Source organism: Haemaphysalis longicornis, unplaced genomic scaffold (assembly GCF_048455015.1).
Source record: "Haemaphysalis longicornis isolate Haplotype H1 unplaced genomic scaffold, Haemaphysalis longicornis Haplotype H1 scaffold_125, whole genome shotgun sequence".
Classification (NCBI taxonomy): domain Eukaryota; kingdom Metazoa; phylum Arthropoda; class Arachnida; order Ixodida; family Ixodidae; genus Haemaphysalis; species Haemaphysalis longicornis.
Genome location: NW_027526227.1, coordinates 358,809 through 373,933, shown reverse-complemented (window position 1 = coordinate 373,933; position 15,125 = coordinate 358,809). Strand labels below are relative to the sequence as shown.

Genomic DNA, 15,125 nt, shown 5'->3' with positions numbered 1-15,125 from the left:
AACTTAGCGAGGGCCTCGGTTCTGGCAGCCTTGATGCCAAGGTAGCATAAGAGGGTTTCCCGCCAGTTACGCGCTTATGACAGGCTGTAGACGTTCGCGTCACGCCCCGGGGGTTGAAAAGAAGGTCCCCTTCTCCCCGTGTAGTCTGAGTGGCGCTGGCTACCACCCTCAAGCGTCAGATACAGTTGTAGTAAATATAAAATACCCCAGAAAGTGAAGCAGAACACAGTCGCCCAGATGGCCGAATTGGTAAGGCATTCGAGATCTAATCGAAAGGCGTGGGTTCGGTCCCCACTCTGGGCGCGTGTTTTCCTTTCTTTCTTTCTTTCTTTCTTTCTCGCTTCAATTAATAGAAAAAAAATATAATTTCACTAACGGTAAAAAACAGTCCAACCATTCACCTATGTCTTCTTTGGCGTTGTAGACTGCCGGCATTTCTTTCTGTATTTCCTAACGAGCCCCTCATTTCCTAACCATATTATTATCCTGCGAAAGCTTAGCGAGGGCCTCGGTTCTGGCAGCCTTGATGCCAAGGTAGCATAAGAGGGTTTCCCGCCAGTAACGCGCTTATGACAGGCTGTAGACGTTCGCGTCACGCCCCGGGGGTTGAAAAGAAGGTCCCCTTCTCCCCGTGTAGTCTGAGTGGTGCTGGCTGCCACCCTCAAGCGTCAGATACAGTTGTAGTAAATATAAAATACCCCAGAAAGTGAAGCAGAACACAGTCGCCCAGATAGCCGAATTGGTAAGGCATTCGAGATCTAATCGAAAGGCGTGGGTTCGGTCCCCACTCTGGGCGCGTGTTTTTCTTTCTTTCTTTCTTTCTCGCTTCAATTAATAGAAAAAAATATAATTTCACTAACGGTAAAAAATAGTCCAACCATTCCCCTATGTCTTCTTTGGCGTTGTAGACTGCCGGCATTTCTTTCTGTATTTCCTAACGAGCCCCTCATTTCCTAACCATATTATTATCCTGCGAAAGCTTAGCGAGGGCCTCGGTTCTGGCAGCCTTGATGCCAAGGTAGCATAAGAGGGTTTCCCGCCAGTTACGCTCTTATGACAGGCTGTAGACGTTCGCGTCACGCCCCGGGGGTTGAAAAGAAGGTCACCTTCTCCCCGTGTAGTCTTAGTGGCGCTGGCTACCACCCTCAAGCGTCAGATACAGTTGTAGTATATATAAAATACCCCAGAAAGTGAAGCAGAACACAGTCGCCCAGATAGCCGAATTGGTAAGGCATTCGAGGTCTAATCGAAAGGCGTGGGTTCGGTACCCACTCTGGGCGCGTGTTTTTCTTTCTTTCTTTCTTTCTCGCTTCAAATTATAGAAAAAAAATATAATTTCACTAACGGTAAAAAATAGTCTAACCATTCCCCTATGTCTTCTTTGGCGTTGTAGACTGCCGGCATTTCTTTCTGTATTTCCTAACGAGCCCCTCATTTCCTAACCATATTATTATCCTGCGAAAGCTTAGCGATGGCCTCGGTTCTGGCAGCCTTGATGCCAAGGTAGCATAAGAGGGTTTCCCGCCAGTTACGCGCTTAGACAGGCTGTAGACGTTCGCGTCACGCCCCGGGGGTTGAAAAGAAGGTCCCCTTCTCCCCGTGTAGTCTGAGTGGCGCTGGCTACCACCCTCAAGCGTCAGATACAGTTGTAGTAAATATAAAATACCCCAGAAAGTGAAGCAGAACACAGTCGCCCAGATAGCCGAATTGGTAAGGCATTCGAGATCTAATCGAAAGTCGTGGGTTCGGTTCCCACTCTGGGCGCGTGTTTTTCTTTCTTTCTTTCTTTCTTTCTTTCTTTCTTTCTTTCTTTCTCGCTTCAATTAATAGAAAAAAAATATAATTTCACTAACGGTAAAAAATAGTCCAACCATTCCCCTATGTCTTCTTTGGCGTTGTAGACTGCCGGCATTTCTTTCTGTATTTCCTAACGAGCCCCTCATTTCCTAACCATATTATTATCCTGCGAAAGCTTAGCGAGGGCCTCGGTTCTGGCAGCCTTGATGCCAAGGTAGCATAAGAGGGTTTCCCGCCAGTTACGCGCTTATGACAGGCTGTAGACGTTCGCGTCACGCCCCGGGGGTTGAAAAGAAGGTCCCCTTCTCCCCGTGTAGTCTGAGTGGCGCTGGCTACCACCCTCAAGCGTCAGATACAGTTGTAGTAAATATAAAATACCCCAGAAAGTGAAGCAGAACACAGTCGCCCAGATGGCCGAATTGGTAAGGCATTCGAGATCTAATCGAAAGGCGTGGGTTCGGTCCCCACTCTGGGCGCGTGTTTTTCTTTCTTTCTTTCTTTCTTTCTTTCTTTCTTTCTTTCTTTCTCCCTTCAATTAATAGAAAAAATATATAATTTCACTAACGGTAAAAAATAGTCTAACCATTCCCCTATGTCTTCTTTGGGGTTGTAGACTGCCGGCATTTCTTTCTGTATTTCCTAACGAGCAACTCATTTCCTAACCATATTATTATCCTGCGAAAGCTTAGCGATGGCCTCGGTTCTGGCAGCCTTGATGCCAAGGTAGCATAAGAGGGTTTCCCGCCAGTTACGCGCTTATGACAGGCTGTAGACGTTCGCGTCACGCCCCGGGGGTTGAAAAGAAGGTCCCCTTCTCCCCGTGTAGTCTGAGTGGCGGTGGCTACCACCCTCAAGCGTCAGATACAGTTGTAGTAAATATAAAATACCCCAGAAAGTGAAGCAGAACACAGTCGCCCAGATAGCCGAATTGGTAAGGCATTCGAGATCTAATCGAAAGGCGTGGGTTCGGTCCCCACTCTGGGCGCGTGTTTTTCTTTCTTTCTTTCTTTCTTTCTTTCTTTCTTTCTTTCTTTCTTTCTTTCTTTCTCGCTTCAATTAATAGAAAAAAAATATAATTTCACTAACGGTAAAAAATAGTCCAACCATTCCCCTATGTCTTCTTTGGCGTTGTAGACTGCCGGCATTTCTTTCTGTATTTCCTAACGAGCCCCTCATTTCCTAACCATATTATTATCCTGCGAAAGCTTAGCGAGGGCCTCGGTTCTGGCAGCCTTGATGCCAAGGTAGCATAAGAGGGTTTCCCGCCAGTTACGCGCTTATGACAGGCTGTAGACGTTCGCGTCACGCCCCGGGGGTTGAAAAGAAGGTCCCCTTCTCCCCGTGTAGTCTGAGTGGCGCTGGCTACCACCCTCAAGCGTCAGATACAGTTGTAGTAAATATAAAATACCCCAGAAAGTGAAGCAGAACACAGTCGCCCAGATGGCCGAATTGGTAAGGCATTCGAGATCTAATCGAAAGGCGTGGGTTCGGTCCCCACTCTGGGCGCGTGTTTTTCTTTCTTTCTTTCTTTCTTTCTTTCTTTCTCCCTTCAATTAATAGAAAAAATATATAATTTCACTAACGGTAAAAAATAGTCTAACCATTCCCCTATGTCTTCTTTGGGGTTGTAGACTGCCGGCATTTCTTTCTGTATTTCCTAACGAGCAACTCATTTCCTAACCATATTATTATCCTGCGAAAGCTTAGCGATGGCCTCGGTTCTGGCAGCCTTGATGCCAAGGTAGCATAAGAGGGTTTCCCGCCAGTTACGCGCTTATGACAGGCTGTAGACGTTCGCGTCACGCCCCGGGGGTTGAAAAGAAGGTCCCCTTCTCCCCGTGTAGTCTGAGTGGCGGTGGCTACCACCCTCAAGCGTCAGATACAGTTGTAGTAAATATAAAATACCCCAGAAAGTGAAGCAGAACACAGTCGCCCAGATAGCCGAATTGGTAAGGCATTCGAGATCTAATCGAAAGGCGTGGGTTTGGTCCCCACTCTGGGCGCGTGTTTTTCTTTCTTTCTTTCTTTCTCGCTTCAATTAATAGAAAAAAATATAATTTTACTAACGGTAAAAAATAGTCCAACCATTCCCCTATGTCTTCTTTGGCGTTGTAGACTGCCGGCATTTCTTTCTGTATTTCCTAACGAGCCCCTCATTTCCTAACCATATTATTATCCTGCGAAAGCTTAGCGAGGGCCTCGGTTCTGGCAGCCTTGATGCCAAGGTAGCATAAGAGGGTTTCCCGCCAGTTACGCGCTTATGACAGGCTGTAGACGTTCGCGACACGCCCCGGGGGTTGAAAAGAAGGTCCCCTTCTCCCCGTGTAGTCTGAGTGGCGCTGGCTACCACCCTCAAGCATCAGATACAGTTGTAGTAAATATAAAATACCCCAGAAAGTGACGCAGAACACAGTCGCCCAGATAGCCGAATTGGTAAGGCATTCGAGATCTGATCGAAAGGCGTGGGTTCGGTCCCCACTCTGGGCGCGTGTTTTTCTTTCTTTCTTTCTTTCTTTCTTTCTTTTTTTCTTTCTCGCTTCAATGAATAGGAAAAAATATAATTTCACTAACGGTAAAAAATAGTCCAACCATTCCCCTATGTCTTCTTTGGCGTTGTAGACTGCCGGCATTTCTTTCTGTATTTCCTAACGAGCCCCTCATTTCCTAACCATATTATTATCCTGCGAAAGCTTAGCGAGGGCCTCGGTTCTGGCAGCCTTGATGCCAAGGTAGCATAAGAGGGTTTCCCGCCAGTTACGCGCTTATGACAGGCTGTAGACGTTCGCGTCACGCCCCGGGGGTTGAAAAGAAGGTCCCCTTCTCCCCGTGTAGTCTGAGTGGCGCTGGCTACCACCCTCAAGCGTCAGATACAGTTGTAGTGAATATAAAATACCCCAGAATGTGAAGCAGAACACAGTCGCCCAGATGGCCGAATTGGTAAGGCATTCGAGATCTAATCGAAAGGCGTGGGTTCGTTCCCCACTCTGGGCGCGTGTTTTTCTTTCTTTCTTTCTTTCTTTCTTTCTTTCTTTCTCGCTTCAATTAATAGAAAAAATATATAATTTCACTAACGGTAAAAAATAGTCTAACCATTCCCCTATGTCTTCTTTGGGGTTGTAGACTGCCGGCATTTCTTTCTGTATTTCCTAACGAGCAACTCATTTCCTAACCATATTATTATCCTGCGAAAGCTTAGCGATGGCCTCGGTTCTGGCAGCCTTGATGCCAAGGTAGCATAAGAGGGTTTCCCGCCAGTTACGCGCTTATGACAGGCTGTAGACGTTCGCGTCACGCCCCGGGGGTTGAAAAGAAGGTCCCCTTCTCCCCGTGTAGTCTGAGTGGCGGTGGCTACCACCCTCAAGCGTCAGATACAGTTGTAGTAAATATAAAATACCCCAGAAAGTGAAGCAGAACACAGTCGCCCAGATAGCCGAATTGGTAAGGCATTCGAGATCTAATCGAAAGGCGTGGGTTCGGTCCCCACTCTGGGCGCGTGTTTTTCTTTCTTTCTTTCTTTCTCGCTTCAATTAATAGAAAAAAATATATAATTTCACTAACGGTAAAAAATAGTCCAACCATTCACCTATGTCTTCTTTGGCGTTGTAGACTGCCGGCATTTCTTTCTGTATTTCCTAACGAGCCCCTCATTTCCTAACCATATTATTATCCTGCGAAAGCTTAGCGAGGGCCTCGGTTCTGGCAGCCTTGATGCCAAGGTACAATAAGAGGGTTTCCCGCCAGTTACGCGCTTATGACAGGCTGTAGACGTTCGCGACACGCCCCGGGGGTTGAAAAGAAGGTCCCCTTCTCCCCGTGTAGTCTGAGTGGCGCTGGCTACCACCCTCAAGCATCAGATACAGTTGTAGTAAATATAAAATACCCCAGAAAGTGCAGCAGAACACAGTCGCCCAGATAGCCGAATTGGTAAGGCATTCGAGATCTAATCGAAAGGCGTGGGTTCGGTCCCCACTCTGGGCGCGTGTTTTTCTTTCTTTCTTTCTTTCTCGCTTCAATTATTATAAAAAAAATATAATTTCACTAACGGTAAAAAATAGTCCAACCATTCCCCTATGTCTTCTTTGGCGTTGTAGACTGCCGGCATTTCTTTCTGTATTTCCTAACTAGCCCCTCATTTCCTAACCATATTATTATCCTGCGAAAGCTTAGCGATGGCCTCGGTTCTGGCAGCCTTGATGCCAAGGTAGCATAAGAGGGTTTCCCGCCAGTTACGCCCTTATGACAGGCTGTAGACGTTCGCGTCACGCCCAGGGGGTTGAAAAGAAGGTCCCCTTCTCCCCGTGTAGTCTGAGTGGCGCTGGCTACCACCCTCAAGCGTCAGATACAGTTGTAGTAAATATAAAATACCCCAGAAAGTGCAGCAGAACACAGTAGCCCAGATAGCCGAATTGGTAAGGCATTCGAGATCTAATCGAAAGGCGTGGGTTCGGTCCGCACTCTGGGCGCGTGTTTTTCTTTCTGTCTTTCTTTCTTTATTTCTTTCTTTCTTTCTTTCTTTCTCGCTTCAATTAATAGAAAAAAATATAATTTTACTAACGGTAAAAAATAGTCCAACCATTCCCCTATGTCTTCTTTGGCGTTGTAGACTGCCGGCATTTCTTTCTGTATTTCCTAACGAGCCCCTCATTTCCTAACCATATTATTATCTTGCGAAAGCTTAGCGAGGGCCTCGGTTCTGGCAGCCTTGATGCCAAGGTAGCATAAGAGGGTTTCCCGCCAGTTACGCGCTTATGACAGGCTGTAGACGTTCGCGTCACGCCCCGGGGGTTGAAAAGAAGGTCCCCTTCTCCCCGTGTAGTCTTAGTGGCGCTGGCTACCACCCTCAAGCGTCAGATACAGTTGTAGTAAATATAAAATACCCCAGAAAGTGAAGCAGAACACAGTCGCCCAGATAGCCGAATTGGTAAGGCATTCGAGATCTAATCGAAAGGCGTGGGTTCGGTCCCCACTCTGAGCGCGTGTTTTTCTTTCTTTCTTTCTTTCTCGCTTCAATTAATAGAAAAAAAATATAATTTCACTAACGGTAAAAAATAGTCTAACCATTCCCCTATGTCTTCTTTGGCGTTGTAGACTGCCGGCATTTCTTTCTGTATTTCCTAACGAGCCCCTCATTTCCTAACCATATTATTATCCTGCAAAAGCTTAGCGATGGCCTCGGTTCTGACAGCCTTGATGCCAAGGTAGCATAAGAGGGTTTCCCGCCAGTTACGCGCTTATGACAGGCTGTAGACGTTCGCGTCACGCCCCGGGGGTTGAAAAGAAGGTCCCCTTCTCCCCGTGTAATCTGAGTGGCGCTGGCTACCACCCTCCAGCGTCAGATACAGTTGTAGTAAATATAAAATACCCCAGAAAGTGAAGCAGAACACAGTCGCCCAGATGGCCGAATTGGTAAGGCATTCGAGATCTAATCGAAAGGCGTGGGTTCGGTCCCCACTCTGGGCGCGTGTTTTCCTTTCCTTCTTTCTTTCTTTCTTTCTCGCTTCAATTAATAGAAAAAAAATATAATTTCACTAACGGTAAAAAACAGTCCAACCATTCACCTATGTCTTCTTTGGCGTTGTAGACTGCCGGCATTTCTTTCTGTATTTCCTAACGAGCCCCTCATTTCCTAACCATATTATTATCCTGCGAAAGCTTAGCGAGGGCCTCGGTTCTGGCAGCCTTGATGCCAAGGTAGCATAAGAGGGTTTCCCGCCAGTAACGCGCTTATGACAGGCTGTAGACGTTCGCGTCACGCCCCGGGGGTTGAAAAGAAGGTCCCCTTCTCCCCGTGTAGTCTGAGTGGTGCTGGCTGCCACCCTCAAGAGTCAGATACAGTTGTAGTAAATATAAAATACCCCAGAAAGTGAAGCAGAACACAGTCGCCCAGATAGCCGAATTGGTAAGGCATTCGAGATCTAATCGAAAGGCGTGGGTTCGGTCCCCACTCTGGGCGCGTGTTTTTCTTTCTTTCTTTCTTTCTCGCTTCAATTAATAGAAAAAAAATATAATTTCACTAACGGTAAAAAATAGTCCAACCATTCCCCTATGTCTTCTTTGGCGTTGTAGACTGCCGGCATTTCTTTCTGTATTTCCTAACGAGCCCCTCATTTCCTAACCATATTATTATCCTGCGAAAGCTTAGCGAGGGCCTCGGTTCTGGCAGCCTTGATGCCAAGGTAGCATAAGAGGGTTTCCCGCCAGTTACGCGCTTATGACAGGCTGTAGACGTTCGCGTCACGCCCCGGGGGTTGAAAAGAAGGTCCCCTTCTCCCCGTGTAGTCTTAGTGGCGCTGGCTACCACCCTCAAGCGTCAGATACAGTTGTAGTAAATATAAAATACCCCAGAAAGTGAAGCAGAACACAGTCGCCCAGATAGCCGAATTGGTAAGGCATTCGAGGTCTAATCGAAAGGCGTGGGTTCGGTACCCACTCTGGGCGCGTGTTTTTCTTTCTTTCTTTCTTTCTCGCTTCAATTAATAGAAAAAAAATATAATTTCACTAACGGTAAAAAATAGTCTAACCATTCCCCTATGTCTTCTTTGGCGTTGTAGACTGCCGGCATTTCTTTCTGTATTTCCTAACGAGCCCCTCATTTCCTAACCATATTATTATCCTGCGAAAGCTTAGCGATGGCCTCGGTTCTGGCAGCCTTGATGCCAAGGTAGCATAAGAGGGTTTCCCGCCAGTTACGCGCTTATGACAGGCTGTAGACGTTCGCGTCACGCCCCGGGGGTTGAAAAGAAGGTCCCCTTCTCCCCGTGTAGTCTGAGTGGCGCTGGCTACCACCCTCAAGCGTCAGATACAGTTGTAGTTAATATAAAATACCCCAGAAAGTGAAGCAGAACACAGTCGCCCAGATAGCCGAATTGGTAAGGCATTCGAGATCTAATCGAAAGGCGTGGGTTCGGTCCCCACTCTGGGCGCGTGTTTTTCTTTCTTTCTTTCTTTCTTTCTTTCTTTCTTTCTCGCTTCAATTAATAGAAAAAAAATATAATTTCACTAACGGTAAAAAATAGTCCAACCATTCCCCTATGTCTTCTTTGGCGTTGTAGACTGCCGGCATTTCTTTCTGTATTTCCTAACGAGCCCCTCATTTCCTAACCATATTATTATCCTGCGAAAGCTTAGCGAGGGCCTCGGTTCTGGCAGCCTTGATGCCAAGGTAGCATAAGAGGGTTTCCCGCCAGTTACGCGCTTATGACAGGCTGTAGACGTTCGCGTCACGCCCCGGGGGTTGAAAAGAAGGTCCCCTTCTCCCCGTGTAGTCTGAGTGGCGCTGGCTACCACCCTCAAGCGTCAGATACAGTTGTAGTAAATATAAAATACCCCAGAAAGTGAAGCAGAACACAGTCGCTCAGATAGCCGAATTGGTAAGGCATTCGAGATCTAATCGAAAGGCGTGGGTTCGGTCCCCACTCTGGGCGCGTGTTTTTCTTTCTTTCTTTCTTTCTTTCTCGCTTCAATTAATAGAAAAAAAATATAATTTCACTAACAGTAAAAAATAGTCCAACCATTCCCCTATGTCTTCTTTGGCGTTGTAGACTGCCGGCATTTCTTTCTGTATTTCCTAACGAGCCCCTCATTTCCTAACCATATTATTATCCTGCAAAAGCTTAGCGATGGCCTCGGTTCTGACAGCCTTGATGCCAAGGTAGCATAAGAGGGTTTCCCGCCAGTTACGCGCTTATGACAGGCTGTAGACGTTCGCTTCACGCCCCGGGGGTTGAAAAGAAGGTCCCCTTCTCCCCGTGTAATCTGAGTGGCGCTGGCTACCACCCTCCAGCGTCAGATACAGTTGTAGTTAATATAAAATACCCCAGAAAGTGAAGCAGAACACAGTCGCCCAGATAGCCGAATTGGTAAGGCATTCGAGATCTAATCGAAAGGCGTGGGTTCGGTCCCCACTCTGGGCGCGTGTTTTTCTTTCTTTCTTTCTTTCTCGCTTCAATTAATAGAAAAAAAATATAATTTCACTAACGGTAAAAAACAGTCCAACCATTCACCTATGTCTTCTTTGGCGTTGTAGACTGCCGGCATTTCTTTCTGTATTTCCTAACGAGCCCCTCATTTCCTAACCATATTATTATCCTGCGAAAGCTTAGCGAGGGCCTCGGTTCTGGCAGCCTTGATGCCAAGGTAGCATAAGATGGTTTCCCGCCAGTTACGCGCTTATGACAGGCTGTAGACGTTCGCGTCACGCCCCGGGGGTTGAAAAGAAGGTCCCCTTCTCCCCGTGTAGTCTGAGTGGCGCTGGCTACCACCCTCAAGCGTCAGATACAGTTGTAGTAAATATAAAATACCCCAGAAAGTGAAGCAGAACACAGTCGCCCAGATAGCCGAATTGGTAAGGCATTCGAGATCTAATCGAAAGGCGTGGGTTCGGTCCCCACTCTGGGCGCGTGTTTTTCTTTCTTTTTTTCTTTCTTTCTTTCTTTCTTTCTTTCTTTCTTTCTTTCTCGCTTCAATTAATAGAAAAAAAATATAATTTCACTAACGGTAAAAAATAGTCCAACCATTCCCATAAGTCTTCTTTGGCGTTGTAGACTGCCGGCATTTCTTTCTGTATTTCCTAACGAGCCCCTCATTTCCTAACCATATTATTATCCTGCGAAAACTTAGCGAGGGCCTCGGTTCTGGCAGCCTTGATGCCAAGGTAGCATAAGAGGGTTTCCCGCCAGTTACGCGCTTATGACAGGCTGTAGACGTTCGCGTCACGCCCCGGGGGTTGAAAAGAAGGTCCCCTTCTCCCCGTGTAGTCTGAGTGGCGCTGGCTACCACCCTCAAGCGTCAGATACAGTTGTAGTAAATATAAAATACCCCAGAAAGTGAAGCAGAACACAGTCGCCCAGATGGCCGAATTGGTAAGGCATTCGAGATCTAATCGAAAGGCGTGGGTTCGGTCCCCACTCTGGGCGCGTGTTTTCCTTTCTTTCTTTCTTTCTTTCTTTCTCGCTTCAATTAATAGAAAAAAAATATAATTTCACTAACGGTAAAAAACAGTCCAACCATTCACCTATGTCTTCTTTGGCGTTGTAGACTGCCGGCATTTCTTTCTGTATTTCCTAACGAGCCCCTCATTTCCTAACCATATTATTATCCTGCGAAAGCTTAGCGAGGGCCTCGGTTCTGGCAGCCTTGATGCCAAGGTAGCATAAGAGGGTTTCCCGCCAGTAACGCGCTTATGACAGGCTGTAGACGTTCGCGTCACGCCCCGGGGGTTGAAAAGAAGGTCCCCTTCTCCCCGTGTAGTCTGAGTGGTGCTGGCTGCCACCCTCAAGCGTCAGATACAGTTGTAGTAAATATAAAATACCCCAGAAAGTGAAGCAGAACACAGTCGCCCAGATAGCCGAATTGGTAAGGCATTCGAGATCTAATCGAAAGGCGTGGGTTCGGTCCCCACTCTGGGCGCGTGTTTTTCTTTCTTTCTTTCTTTCTCGCTTCAATTAATAGAAAAAAATATAATTTCACTAACGGTAAAAAATAGTCCAACCATTCCCCTATGTCTTCTTTGGCGTTGTAGACTGCCGGCATTTCTTTCTGTATTTCCTAACGAGCCCCTCATTTCCTAACCATATTATTATCCTGCGAAAGCTTAGCGAGGGCCTCGGTTCTGGCAGCCTTGATGCCAAGGTAGCATAAGAGGGTTTCCCGCCAGTTACGCTCTTATGACAGGCTGTAGACGTTCGCGTCACGCCCCGGGGGTTGAAAAGAAGGTCACCTTCTCCCCGTGTAGTCTTAGTGGCGCTGGCTACCACCCTCAAGCGTCAGATACAGTTGTAGTATATATAAAATACCCCAGAAAGTGAAGCAGAACACAGTCGCCCAGATAGCCGAATTGGTAAGGCATTCGAGGTCTAATCGAAAGGCGTGGGTTCGGTACCCACTCTGGGCGCGTGTTTTTCTTTCTTTCTTTCTTTCTCGCTTCAAATTATAGAAAAAAAATATAATTTCACTAACGGTAAAAAATAGTCTAACCATTCCCCTATGTCTTCTTTGGCGTTGTAGACTGCCGGCATTTCTTTCTGTATTTCCTAACGAGCCCCTCATTTCCTAACCATATTATTATCCTGCGAAAGCTTAGCGATGGCCTCGGTTCTGGCAGCCTTGATGCCAAGGTAGCATAAGAGGGTTTCCCGCCAGTTACGCGCTTAGACAGGCTGTAGACGTTCGCGTCACGCCCCGGGGGTTGAAAAGAAGGTCCCCTTCTCCCCGTGTAGTCTGAGTGGCGCTGGCTACCACCCTCAAGCGTCAGATACAGTTGTAGTAAATATAAAATACCCCAGAAAGTGAAGCAGAACACAGTCGCCCAGATAGCCGAATTGGTAAGGCATTCGAGATCTAATCGAAAGTCGTGGGTTCGGTTCCCACTCTGGGCGCGTGTTTTTCTTTCTTTCTTTCTTTCTTTCTTTCTTTCTTTCTTTCTTTCTTTCTTTCTCGCTTCAATTAATAGAAAAAAAATATAATTTCACTAACGGTAAAAAATAGTCCAACCATTCCCCTATGTCTTCTTTGGCGTTGTAGACTGCCGGCATTTCTTTCTGTATTTCCTAACGAGCCCCTCATTTCCTAACCATATTATTATCCTGCGAAAGCTTAGCGAGGGCCTCGGTTCTGGCAGCCTTGATGCCAAGGTAGCATAAGAGGGTTTCCCGCCAGTTACGCGCTTATGACAGGCTGTAGACGTTCGCGTCACGCCCCGGGGGTTGAAAAGAAGGTCCCCTTCTCCCCGTGTAGTCTGAGTGGCGCTGGCTACCACCCTCAAGCGTCAGATACAGTTGTAGTAAATATAAAATACCCCAGAAAGTGAAGCAGAACACAGTCGCCCAGATGGCCGAATTGGTAAGGCATTCGAGATCTAATCGAAAGGCGTGGGTTCGGTCCCCACTCTGGGCGCGTGTTTTTCTTTCTTTCTTTCTTTCTTTCTTTCTTTCTTTCTTTCTCCCTTCAATTAATAGAAAAAATATATAATTTCACTAACGGTAAAAAATAGTCTAACCATTCCCCTATGTCTTCTTTGGGGTTGTAGACTGCCGGCATTTCTTTCTGTATTTCCTAACGAGCAACTCATTTCCTAACCATATTATTATCCTGCGAAAGCTTAGCGATGGCCTCGGTTCTGGCAGCCTTGATGCCAAGGTAGCATAAGAGGGTTTCCCGCCAGTTACGCGCTTATGACAGGCTGTAGACGTTCGCGTCACGCCCCGGGGGTTGAAAAGAAGGTCCCCTTCTCCCCGTGTAGTCTGAGTGGCGGTGGCTACCACCCTCAAGCGTCAGATACAGTTGTAGTAAATATAAAATACCCCAGAAAGTGAAGCAGAACACAGTCGCCCAGATAGCCGAATTGGTAAGGCATTCGAGATCTAATCGAAAGGCGTGGGTTCGGTCCCCACTCTGGGCGCGTGTTTTTCTTTCTTTCTTTCTTTCTTTCTTTCTTTCTTTCTTTCTTTCTTTCTTTCTCGCTTCAATTAATAGAAAAAAAATATAATTTCACTAACGGTAAAAAATAGTCCAACCATTCCCCTATGTCTTCTTTGGCGTTGTAGACTGCCGGCATTTCTTTCTGTATTTCCTAACGAGCCCCTCATTTCCTAACCATATTATTATCCTGCGAAAGCTTAGCGAGGGCCTCGGTTCTGGCAGCCTTGATGCCAAGGTAGCATAAGAGGGTTTCCCGCCAGTTACGCGCTTATGACAGGCTGTAGACGTTCGCGTCACGCCCCGGGGGTTGAAAAGAAGGTCCCCTTCTCCCCGTGTAGTCTGAGTGGCGCTGGCTACCACCCTCAAGCGTCAGATACAGTTGTAGTAAATATAAAATACCCCAGAAAGTGAAGCAGAACACAGTCGCCCAGATGGCCGAATTGGTAAGGCATTCGAGATCTAATCGAAAGGCGTGGGTTCGGTCCCCACTCTGGGCGCGTGTTTTTCTTTCTTTCTTTCTTTCTTTCTTTCTTTCTCCCTTCAATTAATAGAAAAAATATATAATTTCACTAACGGTAAAAAATAGTCTAACCATTCCCCTATGTCTTCTTTGGGGTTGTAGACTGCCGGCATTTCTTTCTGTATTTCCTAACGAGCAACTCATTTCCTAACCATATTATTATCCTGCGAAAGCTTAGCGATGGCCTCGGTTCTGGCAGCCTTGATGCCAAGGTAGCATAAGAGGGTTTCCCGCCAGTTACGCGCTTATGACAGGCTGTAGACGTTCGCGTCACGCCCCGGGGGTTGAAAAGAAGGTCCCCTTCTCCCCGTGTAGTCTGAGTGGCGGTGGCTACCACCCTCAAGCGTCAGATACAGTTGTAGTAAATATAAAATACCCCAGAAAGTGAAGCAGAACACAGTCGCCCAGATAGCCGAATTGGTAAGGCATTCGAGATCTAATCGAAAGGCGTGGGTTCGGTCCCCACTCTGGGCGCGTGTTTTTCTTTCTTTCTTTCTTTCTCGCTTCAATTAATAGAAAAAAATATAATTTTACTAACGGTAAAAAATAGTCCAACCATTCCCCTATGTCTTCTTTGGCGTTGTAGACTGCCGGCATTTCTTTCTGTATTTCCTAACGAGCCCCTCATTTCCTAACCATATTATTATCCTGCGAAAGCTTAGCGAGGGCCTCGGTTCTGGCAGCCTTGATGCCAAGGTAGCATAAGAGGGTTTCCCGCCAGTTACGCGCTTATGACAGGCTGTAGACGTTCGCGACACGCCCCGGGGGTTGAAAAGAAGGTCCCCTTCTCCCCGTGTAGTCTGAGTGGCGCTGGCTACCACCCTCAAGCATCAGATACAGTTGTAGTAAATATAAAATACCCCATAAAGTGACGCAGAACACAGTCGCCCAGATAGCCGAATTGGTAAGGCATTCGAGATCTGATCGAAAGGCGTGGGTTCGGTCCCCACTCTGGGCGCGTGTTTTTCTTTCTTTCTTTCTTTCTTTCTTTCTTTTTTTCTTTCTCGCTTCAATGAATAGGAAAAAATATAATTTCACTAACGGTAAAAAATAGTCCAACCATTCCCCTATGTCTTCTTTGGCGTTGTAGACTGCCGGCATTTCTTTCTGTATTTCCTAACGAGCCCCTCATTTCCTAACCATATTATTATCCTGCGAAAGCTTAGCGAGGGCCTCGGTTCTGGCAGCCTTGATGCCAAGGTAGCATAAGAGGGTTTCCCGCCAGTTACGCGCTTATGACAGGCTGTAGACGTTCGCGTCACGCCCCGGGGGTTGAAAAGAAGGTCCCCTTCTCCCCGTGTAGTCTGAGTGGCGCTGGCTACCACCCTCAAGCGTCAGATACAGTTGTAGTGAATATAAAATACCCCAGAATGTGAAGCAGAACACAGTC

The 15,125-nt window shown here is 46.9% G+C and overlaps 1 non-coding gene across 1 annotated transcript; it reads left to right on the top strand.

The window, feature by feature from the left end:
* The first annotated feature begins 4,716 nt into the window (after nt 1-4,716).
* On the top strand, nt 4,717-4,788 carry Trnar-ucu (transfer RNA arginine (anticodon UCU)). The gene has a single exon. It is a non-coding gene; the product is annotated as a tRNA-Arg (tRNA).
* Nucleotides 4,789-15,125: the final 10,337 nt, after the last annotated feature.